The following is a 13,075-nucleotide window of genomic DNA, read 5'->3' on the forward strand; positions in this document are numbered from 1 at the left end:
GGGAGACACAGAATCGGAAACAGGCTCCAGGCTCTGAGCCATCAGCCCAGAGCCCGACGCGGGGCTCGAACTCGCGGACCGCAAGATCGTGACCTGGCTGAAGTCGGACGCTTAACCGACTGCGCCACCCAGGCGCCCCTCCCCAACTTTCCTAATCTTAACAACAGTGTGACTAAGGCCCTAAGTCTTGGACCACATATTTCCCCCATATATACATTGATATTTTTAGCTGAACCTTTGCGATCCCTTCAAAAGTCATATATTCAACTGACATTTCACTTGAAAATCTAATAGGCATATGGAACTGGTCAAAACCCAAACTCCCGATTTCCCTTGCTTACAACAAATAAACAAAATCTCTCCTCCTTCCAATGTCTTCCACAGCTTACTAAGCATTTTCTCTAGTCCTCCAATTGTTAGGTCATTTCTTTCACCTCTCTTCTTTTCCCTGTACCCATAAACCATGCTACCTCTCTCTCAAGACTTGGTTCAAGTCGTTTTCTTTCTCTAAGATTGTTGCAAATATCAGAAGGGGTTTTCCCTCTACTTTGTTCAATTCCCCTTTAATCTATTCAATACAAGGCAATTACAGTGATCCTGAAAAAAAAAAAAAAAGAAAATTCTTCAGACTATATTCTTCTGCTCAGTGCCCTGCAATGGCACCCTATACCTCTTTAAGGAAAAGCCCATTGTCTTAGGTGGTAAGGCTAATAATAAGGGTATACACAATCTGGCTTGCTTCCTCTCCAGGAACTCACAACCTATTACCTGCCTCGTTTTCTCTTATTTCTCTTATTACCTATGATGGTGATATATTTGTTTCTATGAAAAATGTATTGTGCTTTGAGACTAAAAATCTGTAAAATGTTAATTTTGGTAATTTTTTTTTTCTGCTGGTGAATTTACTCTTTCCTTGTAAACATATTAAAATTAATCATGTTTCAAAATAACACGTTTGTTGTTGTTGTTGTTCCCCCCCCCCCACAAAGGTGGGAGAGATAATGCCATGTTTGCACGCTAATGGGGAAGTCTGGGTAGAAAGGGAATACTTGGAACTTGGCATATTTATTAAATTCATGTGTAAGAGTCTCTTGCTCTTCCTCAAGCAAGAGTATGCAGGCACATTCAGATCCATGGTCTTTGCATTTATTTCTCACTCTGCCTAAAATGCCTTTTCACAGTTTACCTGCATGAGTCCCTTTCTATCTTTCGTTACTTTGACCTCCCTATTTAAATTTTCACAACCACTTCTTTGCTGCTATTCTATCCTCCTTATATTTTATTATTATGTTTTTCCATAGTACCTATCAGCACTTCACATACAATGTATTACATCTGTTCTATTTTATGGCTTCCTTCTTCAAAGCAACCTTCCTGAAAAAAGACATTGTTGACCATTTTAAAAACTGTTATATTTCCAGTTACAAGAATAATATTTGGATTATGTTAGGCATTTAATTGAGTAAATGTTAAATTAATATACAACTTATCATTTAATTCTACATAGGTGCAAAATATGTGAGCATCCCATAGTAAATATTCAATGAATATTTTTGTATAAAGAATAAATAAAATTTATATTTTAACACATTTTTACTGGTAGAGTACTGGTAGTTTACTAGTAGACATTTACTTTATAAATAAAAGTAAGTCATAGTTGACTTCTTTAAAAATTGAGGCATTATTAGGAGTCTGAGTTTTTCATTTTTTGTGAATGTCTTTCTACTTGTCTTCTATGTCTCAAAATTTTCTGTGGAGATATGGTGCCAACATTGATGCACAGAGCAAAAATACGCTTTATGTGAAGAAAAACACCCTTTGCAACATATCTGTCATATTACTGCATGTTGTGAAAAGAATACACAGAGCTGAAATGAGTTAACAACACATAATAAGATATTGTGCACAATCATTTTCTTAATCTTCACATCTAATGGAAATATGGAAGTGAAGAAAAATCCGAACCCATGTTCTTTAATTTCACCTTAAAATCATTATTGGATGTCAACAATATTCTTATAAATGTTTTTGTAGTTTCTTTTCTCATTCTTTATATATTGAATAACTATGTGTTAGATACTCATGAAAAAATTCACTACTTTGTTAAGGTCTTTCCTGAAATTACCACTCAATTTCCTTGTAAGAGGCAACTATGACAATTGGAAAATGAGAGAACTGACAGTTTACTCATCCCTTAAAGAGGTAAAACCTTAATAGACAAGAGGGTATGGAGATATGGACCTTTTAAGTCAAATTTATGGAAATATGGACCTTTTAAATCAAATTTTTAGCACAATTCTATTCCATGGTTTATGAATTTAATTGTATTTTAATTGAAGGTGCCAAGAATCATTAATTAAGAATTCCAGGTGTTTTCAATTTTCAAATCTTTTCTTTAGTGTTTTAGAGCAAGGCAATTTGAATATGTAGAGTATCCAAAAACAAATGTTAAGCACAATTTCATCAAATGCTAAGTTGTCTCTAGGGTAACATCAAAGCTCTTCTCTCCAATAAGATTCTTTGTTTGAATTGTGGACCTTCAAGGATTTTTTTTTTTTATTGAATATTTAACTGCCTAACCCAAACTTGTCATTACATTCAGCAAGTTGGCTGCTTAAACCTGTCTTAGACGAACTTAGAAACTAATCAATAGCAGTAAAAATAAAAGCATTCTAATGATTTAGCATTTCATCTGAGTAAAACTAATAGAAATCGGATTATCCAAATCATGATTTTCATTAAGCTGAAAATCCATTGCTTTTTTTAAAGGAAGAGTTAGTGTTTCCCCTACAAATCATCAAACTTTAGAGAGTATTGTAATGCAAAGATATAACTCAAAGCATATTGAGTTTTGAATTACAATTTGAAGGAAATTATTTCAAGATGTTTAGAAAATAATGAGTACCAGAATATCATCACTTACCAATCATATACTTAAATGAAAAATTCTTTTGTCTAATGTCATACATCTAGTTTGCATAAATGAATTATGCATGTTTCAAAAATATTGAATTTTGTAAAAGTAAAACTAGTAATGTTACTTTCAAAACATACTTCGTCTCTATAATTATTAATTTATTAAAGTTAATAATGTTAAATTTCATCATATTCTGTTTAAATTAAATTCATTTCTATTCTACTGCAAAATACAAGACCACTAAAAGATTGCCAAATATTTTAATGTGCTTAATTTACTTTGCTAATTAAGAAAATAATACTTCAATATTTCAAACACTGATCTTCCAACTCTGAGATAGTTCTTTATTTATTTTTTTAAATGTTTATTTATTTTTGAGAGAGAGAGACAGAATGCCAGCTGGTGAGGGGCAGAGAGAGAGGGAGACACAGAATCCAAAGCAGGCTCCAGGCTCTGAACTGTCAGCACATAACTCTACGCAGGTCTTGAACCCATGCACCCTGAGATCATGACTTGAGCACAAGTTGGTCGCTTAACTGACTGAGCCACCTAGGTGCCCCAACACGTTCTTATTTCAAATGAAATTTATTATAATCCTTTAAATGCATTGCTTACAATTTTTTCAACATGAATTAGTTCAATTAAAAACAAGGCTTACATTTAAAGCATATTCACATATATAGATTAAAAAGGAATTTCAGTAAATCAAGTGATCAACAATTTCTTTCTTCAGATCTAAACAGTTTAAATATAATCTCTTTCTAGCATCCTGTCACTCTTCTGATTCATCAGATAAGCTAGTCAAGAGAGTTACTAGTTATGTAGCATTCAAGGAATTCTCACATATGTCATTCTATTTTCTCCTTTCAAATTGCATCTGCCATAAACAGAACAGGACATGTTTTATTATCGCTGTTTATGAAATCAAGAGCTAGATGCTGATATAATTTGCCAAATCCATTATCAGAACCCATAGGTGCTTAACTCTAGTAACTAATTCTTGTGTTGTCTGCTGAATGTGAGCACATAAAATATCAAAATAAATAGTTTATAAAATATAAGAGAGTTGATCTCGATGTACACAGGTTCTGATTTTAATTACAAAATATAAAATTTTGTATAAAGTTCAATTTACAAAAGGATGTAGAATAATGAAAGTCCCTTCATTTCCATTACTCAGAGACAAACACAATTTACTCAGCCTTTTGGTGAATCTTTTTGAAGATCACACTTAAAAAAAAAAAAAACAACTGTCACATGATTTGTGCTACACAATACTCTGATAAACTGTTTTTTATCCAGACTTTTACTGAACAATATATTTCAGAACGATAGAATGATAGAAGCACTTATTTCATTTGTGTTTTGTTTGTTTGTTTGTTTTAGTTACTGGTGGAATTATAGGTCATGATTTTCCTGTTTGGTCGCACATTTCATGTGCCATGCGATTTATTTATTTTTTTTCTATTATTCATACATTTTTTTTTTATTTTGTTTTTGTGTTTTAGATCCTTTTCTGGAGGGTTGAGTCACTAGCTCCTGGTAAAGCTCTTCTTTTCTGCCTGAGAGAGTAGGACTTGGAGCACAAAACAAAGATGGTGATTCTGCATGTTTCTATTTGCTTATTCATCACAGAATTCTTACACGAACAATGTGATAGAAAATTCCAAACACCCACCTCTAGTACAATGATCTCCAGAGAGCGCCACCCAGTTTTCAGAAGCCTCCTCTGAGAGAACTGTCTAGGAGCCTTCTCTCCTTATCCTTTATTACTTGAATCTAATTTTCTGTACGTGGCTCTGTCCTTTGCTCATACCACATAATGCCCTTATGTTGAAAATATTAAAGACCTTGCATTTTTTTTTTAATTTTTTTTTTAATGTTTATTTATTTTGGGGACAGAGAGAGACACAGCATGAATGGGGGAGGGGCAGAGAGAGAGGGAGACACAGAATCGGAAGCAGGCTCCAGGCTCTGAGCCATCAGCCCAGAGCCTGACGCGGGGCTCGAACTCACGGACCGCGAGATCGTGACCTGGCTGAAGTCGGACGCTTAACCGACTGCGCCACCCAGGCGCCCCAAGACCTTGCATTTTAATTCACATATGGGCAATATGAGTCTGTTGCTCTATTGAGACTTCACTGGATGCTCTCACAGCCTCAGTTGTACACACGTAGGGGCTTCGGTGAGAGAACTGGATAGAGCAGTAATATATTATATACCTTCATGTATGTATATATTAATGAGGTAAGTATTATTAAATATATTTTAAAAATCATCAAAATGATCAATTAATTTTTCTCAGAATAATAAACTAACAAGTGGTATAATTAAAATTTGAACCCAGACATTTTTTCTTTTTTTCATTTGAGAGAGAGAGAGAGAGAGAGCATGACCAAGCAGGGGAGAAGGGTAGAAGGAGAGTGAGAGAGAATCTTAAGTGAGCTTCACACTCAGTGCAGAGCCCAACGCGGGTTTGAACCCCATGACCCTGGGATCATGACCTAGAGCGAAATCAAGAGCTGGATCCGCAACTGACTGAGCCACCCTGGTGCCCCTGAACCTAAACATTTCTTACTTCAATCACTAAATCATACGTTTTTCTCTCTTGTTGGTTCTAAATCTACTCATAACATCTTAACCCATACTGTAAGCAACATATAAAATAAGAAAGAAGACAAGATCTTTCAACAAACTGAAGGTAGATATCTGTTTTTTTTTCTGACTCTTCAGTGAGAAATCCTTTCTCATTTTAAACAAATTTCTTAAGCATATATCCAGATTACCTTCCTGATTTAAAAAAATATGTCTTATAGAATTTTGAACACGTTGGATTTAAATAGAATGTCTTCACATTTGCCAAAATCTTACCCAAAAATTATTTTTCTGAAGAAGTTCTAGCATACAAAAGTTACAGGCCAGTTCACAGACTTTCCTTATTTTCAAAATTAACTATTCTCCATATGGAGATATCTAAAAACATAAATTTACATGAGGTCTTGAGATAATCCAAGTAGTAGAAGCTGAGAGTTGGCAGTGAGGTGAATGGAATTTTTTTTATAACAGTTCTCAAGGGAAAATTCTTCTCATGACTAATTTTAATTTTAAATCAGAAAAGCTTGAATGACTGTGGGAGTATATTGAGGGAAAATCCAACATGGGCATATTTTATAAGATAGTAGAAGGTCATTTCAAAGATCTTCCGGGATAGTTATAAACTAGTTGATTTTCATCCCTAAGGAAGTTTCTTTTAAGCATAGTACTAATTGTACAGGTATTATAAAGAAAAAGTAGTGAAGAAAATTCTTACTGGCATTTTGTTATGGTCTATGTGAGATCAAATTTCAATTCCATTTTACATTGTGTTGGTCTAACTTTATCAGTCAAACAAGAACCAAATAATATTTATACTGTTAATACTACTACTAACAATAATAATGAAGATCCAATTGGTGTAATCTAAGTCAACATTGTATCAGAAATAGTCAGCCAAGATATAAAATTAAAGTTTAGTCTTTTATAAAGACGTATTTTGAATATCAAGAATTCTTTAAACTTCTAAATTTCTCCATAACTTGTGAAAAAATATTCAAATGTTAACATTGTATAAAACATACTTTTCCACCTAATGTTTCTAAATTTCTTCTATTTTATGACATTTATCATGTTAGAGAAATGTGAGATCAACCTACATTTCATACCCATATCTATGTAAACTTTCAATTCATTTCCTTGATAAAGTAAAAGATATGAACTCCAAGTGAGAAAAAATGTTTCTATAGGAAACCAGTAACTTAAATTCTCTGCATTTCATCCAAGTAATATATGGATCAGAGTGTTAAAGCAACTAACACACAATCTATAACTTCTAGGAAAAGGAAAGACACTTTGAGGAAGAAAAGTGTTTGCCTACAGAATTCTTTAATAGATCCAGATGTAAAATGTGTCCAAAATATTTGAAATGTGGAAATAATGCAAGAATACAAGTGGCACATGCTTTTAATGTCACATAAGGGTGAAGAATATCCAAGCACTGCTTGGGGGAATGTACTTAGCTAAATTCACTGTTTCTTATTGTTTAAAGTTCTCAGACCTACTAGAGTTACATGATACTTTGCAGATTTTTGTGCAGTAGTGGTGCAGGATAATTTTCAGTGGAACAGATAACCCCAAAGGGCTCTGCCCCATGAGATATTTACCACGTGTAGCTAATCCCGAAATCCCAACTTGAAAAATATTCTGTTAACTAATCATAAAATCGTACTGCTTCCCTCATTATATTACAAAAAATATGAAATTACCTTTTTTTTTAACGTTTATTTATTTTTGAGACAGAGAGAGACAGAGCATGAACGGGGGAGGGTCAGAGAGAGAGGGAGACACAGAATCTGAAACAGGCTCCAGGCTCTGAGCTGTCAGCACAGAGCCCGACACGGGGCTCGAACCCACGGACCGTGAGATCATGACCTGAGCCGAAGTCAGACACTCAACCGACTGAGCCACCCACGCGCCCCACGTTTTATTTTTGAAGAAAGAGACAGAGTATGAGTGGGGGAGGGGCAGAGAGAGAAGGAGACACAGAATCTGAGGCAGGCTCCAGGCTCTGAGCTATCAGCATAGAGCCTGACATGGGGCTTGAACTCAGTGAACCATGAGATCATGACTTGAGCCAAAGTCGGACACTTAACCGACTGAGCCTTCACTGTGCAAAAGTTTTTCCTTTGGTGTAGCCCAGTAGTTTATTTTTGCTTTTCTTTCCTTTGCCTTGTGCAGACATATCTAGAAAAGTGGTTTTATGGCTGATGTCAAAGAAATTACTTCCTATGCTTTCTTCTCAGTGTTTCATGGCTTCAGTTCTTACATTTAGGTCTTTAATCTATTTTGAGTTTATTTTAGCATATGGTGTAGAAAGTGGTCTAGTTTATTCTTTTAAATATCCAGTTGTTCCAATCCCATTTGATGAAGAGACTGTCTTTTCCACCTTAGATATGCTTGCCTTCTCTGTTGTAGGTTAATTGACCTATAAGTGTGGACCTATTTCTGGGCTCTCTGTCCTATTCTATTGATCCATGTGTCTATTTTTGTGCCAGTACCATACTGCTTTTATTACTACAGCTTTGTAGTATATCTTGAAATCTGGTATTGTGATACTTCTGGCTTTGTTTTTCCTTCTCAGGATGGTTTTGGCTTGATACATTATTATTATTAACAAAAGTCCATAGTTTATGGGAGAGTTCATGCTTTGTGTTGTACAGTTGTATTGGTTTTGTCATATGTAAATGTCATGTATCTACCATTACAATATCATAAAGAATAGTTTCACATGATTTAAAATCTCTTTTGCAGTACATATTTACTTCTTCCTCCTTCTTCCTTGAAACCTTATTTTTTTACTCAATAGTTGTAACTTTTCAAGAATATCATATAGTTGGAATGACAATATATAGGCTTTGCAGACTGGCTTCTTTCATTTAGCAATACACCTTTAAATCCCTTCATGTCTTTTTGTGGTTTCATAGATTATTATTTTTTTAATCACTGAATTAATATTTCATGATATATGATGCATTGTTTGTTTTCTTTTTCTTCTTTCATCTATTGAAGGATATCTTGGTTGTTTCCATTTTTTGGCAATTATTGACAAAGCTACCATAAACATTTGTGTGAGGGTTTTTATGTGTATGTAAGATATCAAATCATTTTGGTAAATACCAGGATGTGTGATTGCTGGATCATATTGTAAGAGTAGGTTTAGCTTTGTAATAAATTGACAAACTGTCTTCCAAGTAGCTTTCAAAGTACCAGTTTGCAGCCCCACCAGCAATGAATGAGAGTTCCTATTGTTGCATTTTTTCCCCCGATATTTGATGTTGTTTCATTACTCCCTTTTTATAGCAAATATTTCATAACATTTTCATTAATATAAAAAAAAGCCATTCATGAAATAATCCAGAATGCATATAACTTAAAACAAAATAAATGCTCTTTTAAATAAAAAAATAAAATTGTAGTAATTTGTATTTCAAAATATAAGTATTTGGGCTTGAGTAAGCCTGATAACATAATGTAGTAATCAGATACTTCAACCTAAGCAAATATTAATGAGAATGCAAGGACCACAAACACAGACTGATCTCATTGTATTTTATGAGTGACTCAAATATCACAAATGGTGGTGGTATCAGAATGATGGTTTTTCTGAAATATAAACAAATATTGATTTAATCTCAAATAAAACAAAGCTTTCTCTTAATTTTTGGTGCAAATTCTTCTAGAAGATGCTAAAGTGTATGTAAGAATAAATATGCAAAAATAACATATATACATGATATAATATTAATATTTAGTTAGTTTCAAGTCTTAGATAATTATAAATAGAACTTTAACTTATAGAACTACTTCCTGGAACATTTGACAGCCATCAAGGACATGAACCTGCCCCATGTAGGATGTAGGAAGGCTAGAATTCTTGATTCTTGATTCTTGATTCTTGATTCTTGATTCTAGCCTATAAATTTTAATCTCATAGTATAACAACCACATTTGCCCTGAAAATTAAAAAAAACACTGAGTTACAGTGTGCCAATAAGAAACCCTGAATTATATCACATTGGGCAGGCCAAATTCATTTAATTACAAAACATACAGATAAAATGTTTAAGCTGTTTTAAAGTTGATAGCTTAGATACTAGTGGAAAGAAAATTTCATTTCAGTGCAATTATCTTCAAATTCACAATGTATTATAAGTTTGAAATAGCATCTTTCAGAATTTAATCATATTGGAGAGATCATTTTTCTTTATTTCTACTACAACTATCATTCTAATATTTTTCTGTGTCTTCTGGGTGTAGATACACCACACTTTTATTAATAAGACCCCAAATCGCTACTAAATATTATTTTTAATAGTTTAAAAGATCATCTTCCTTTCATATCTGCTGTGATTTTTAAACTTTTATTTATTGGCTTTCAGGTAACAAATAAGTAATGGAAAAATCATCATATGTATTTGAGAAAGAAAATAATATCACAACAAAATTTCAGAAACATTTGTCACTTTACATTTTTTAGATTCAATTGTATATAGTTAGCATTGTATATAGTATTGTGTATATTGTACACTGTATTGTATAGAGTATATAGAACTTCTATATAGTTAGCATTAAAAATAATAAGAAAGAAGCTGTTAGGATTTTCTAGGTTGAAGTTCAGAACATTTCTACTAAATGTGCATGACCATGAAAGAAAAGTAAAGAATAGGAAATCACACTAAGTACTTTTGGAGAACTAGGTATGACAGAATTTGTTTACAAGGGGGTAAGGGTGTAGTAGGTAGATAATGATTACAAGATCTCTAAACTAATTTGGGGGAGATTATAGTACTAAAAGGTATAGGGAAGTGAAGAGTAAGAGCATGTTTGGAGAATGACAAAGTTGCTTATTTACTCCTCCTCCTCACGTCATCAAAGAGATCAGGGGCCTATTGTAAAACAACATTTTAGGAATAAGAAATAATAAAATTTTAGTATCTACTCTAAGTGTCACTCAAGCTGCTGGCTTGAGTTTCCAGATAAACACATTCCTGCAGTCACTTGGAATGCATGATAAAAATTCTGAGGAGATGGAAGAATTGTACTGATCACTAAAACAAAATAACAAATTTAAAGTATATATATATATATATATATATATATATTTTGACAATTGAACTCATGGGTATGTGTAATGTTTCCAAAGGGGAGAAGAATGTGAAGAGAAGAGAATTAATTTAGAATCTTGGGGAATGCCTAAAATCAAGGCAGGAAGATTATGGGGACTTATCAAGTATCTTCACCATTCATTGTTATTACCTTTGTTTAGCATCAATTTGCACCAATCTCTCTCCTAGATAGAGGATATTATTGGCTAATTAGAAATGTAAGCTGAAAATCACAATATAGAGTCTGAGAAAGATCTTAAAGTCTGGTTTACGGCAGGGATGGGCACAAGAGAAAATTCTCTAAGATATCAGATAGCCAATAGAGTTTTTAAAAGGTTGGTAGAGATTCTTTGAGTAGAGAAAAAAGAGAAAAGGAGGTTAAAGAGAAGTTATGAAAAATTCAAGGAACTCGGAGTATTTTAATTTGAATAAACCATATTGAAAAAAATGAAAATCAGTAGTCAGACTCAGCTTCATTGCAAGTCTAATATACTCATTTTGAATAAAGCATGTCCTTGTATATGCTTAAAATAACAAGTAGATTAGATTGTTAGTTTACGTGTTTATGGAATAGTATATGAAAAATCAATGAAGCAATAGCTAATTTTTCTTAATTGAATCTCTATCTTATTTATATATTTTCTGAAAATGATGCAATGATTATACTAATTTATGAAAATTTTCTTAAAGTCTATATTTAAAAGAATTTCCTCCATACATTTTAAAATGTATTTCATTGTAGCATTCTAAAGGGAGAAAATATAGACACTTAAAACAATATCTGGCACAAGCCTGGAGACGGTACAGTTGAGGAATTCAAAAAAAGTTGGGAGGGATGAAACACAACAGATTTTTTGTTTTTGAAAGTTACACCCATTTTTGTAAAATAGCAGTGAAAGCCTAAGAACTGTTTACAATTTCTATGTAAATTTACTGTCACAAGTTTAACCTATACACCATACTTAATCCTATAACACTAGAGTCACCATGCCCATGATAAATATTCATCTACCTCTCTCCAAGTAACAATGACATTTCCTGAACTAATGCTAATGTATTACCTTTAAGGAAGACGGTTAGTTCAAAAAAATCTTTAAAAGTATTTTCCTTCTTTTTGTTAGTTGGCTTATTTGTGTAGGAGTTTGATCACCTTTATGATGAAATAATTCTTAAATGAAAAACTCTTCACAATTTTTCCTGCTGAGTCTTTTTTATTGTCATGCGTATATTATATCAGATACTGTATTTCCATGACATATCCTTGAATGCAGGTATAGTATCTGGGTCCTTATCTTTTTTCATAACAACACTGTATAAGTTTTTTTAAAAATTCACTTTAGGGGCACCTGGGTGACTCAATCAGTTAAGCATCCAACTCTTGGTTTCAGCTCATGTCATGATCTCACAGTTTGTGGGATCAAGCCCCGTTTTGGGCTCTAGGCTGACAGAGCTGAGCCAGCTTGGGATTCTCTGTCTCCCTCTGTCTCTGCCCATTTCCCCACTCATGTTCTGTCTCTCTCTTTTTCTCTGACAAAATAAATAAATAAACTTAATGTAATTTAAACAAAATTAAAAATTTCACTTCAACTACAAATTATTGATATTTTAAAAAAATCTTAAAATATATAAAACTATTATCCTTAAAGCGTTTTTTCCTGAATATGTCAGGAGATAGATTTTCCATGTAGGATGAATAGTTATATAAATTACAAACTCTAAAATCAGTTTTAGTTATTTGCTATCATATTGTCTGCATCGTGTATACACCATATAGGTATAGATAGATATATATAGATAGAGATATATAGATATATATAGATATATAGATATAGATATAGATATAGATATAGATGATATAGATATAGATATAGATATAGATATAGATATAGATATAGATATATAGGTATGCTTTTATATACTATTACATAAACAAATAGAACCAACAATCAACTCTCACTGTTTTAAGCAAATACAAAGGATGTGCTTTATTCAAAATGAGCATATTACATTTGGCAATGCATCTGAAAGTCTGACAATCTACTGATTTTTATTTTCAATACAGCCCACTCAAATGAAAGTACTCAGAGTTCCTTGAATGTTACATGTGTCCTCACCTCAGGGATTAAGCTGCAATAAGACAGATGGATTAACAAGAGAAAAATGGAGATTTATTAATGTGTGTCTTGTACATACACGTGGAGGTATTCAGTGATTAGGAACTCAAAGTGGTGGTTAAAACTTGGGCTTATATGGCATGTTAGCAAAAGAAGAATACATTTTGTAGAGAAGTGACAAGACAAAGGAAAATACTGTTGAATTTCTAGGGGCATCAAACGTGGGAAGGTAAATATTTACAGGAAACAAAAGGAAGATCAGAGCTAGTTAGTAAGATTTGTTATAGATTCCTCTGGTGCCCTCCCTAGGAGGATAAGGGTCTAATTTTGTCTCCAGTGACTAA

The sequence above is a fragment of the Lynx rufus genome, unplaced genomic scaffold, assembly GCF_022079265.1.
Source record: "Lynx rufus isolate CCGP_SWC_20201006 ecotype Redwood Valley unplaced genomic scaffold, mLynRuf1.p SCAF_3, whole genome shotgun sequence".
Classification (NCBI taxonomy): domain Eukaryota; kingdom Metazoa; phylum Chordata; class Mammalia; order Carnivora; family Felidae; genus Lynx; species Lynx rufus.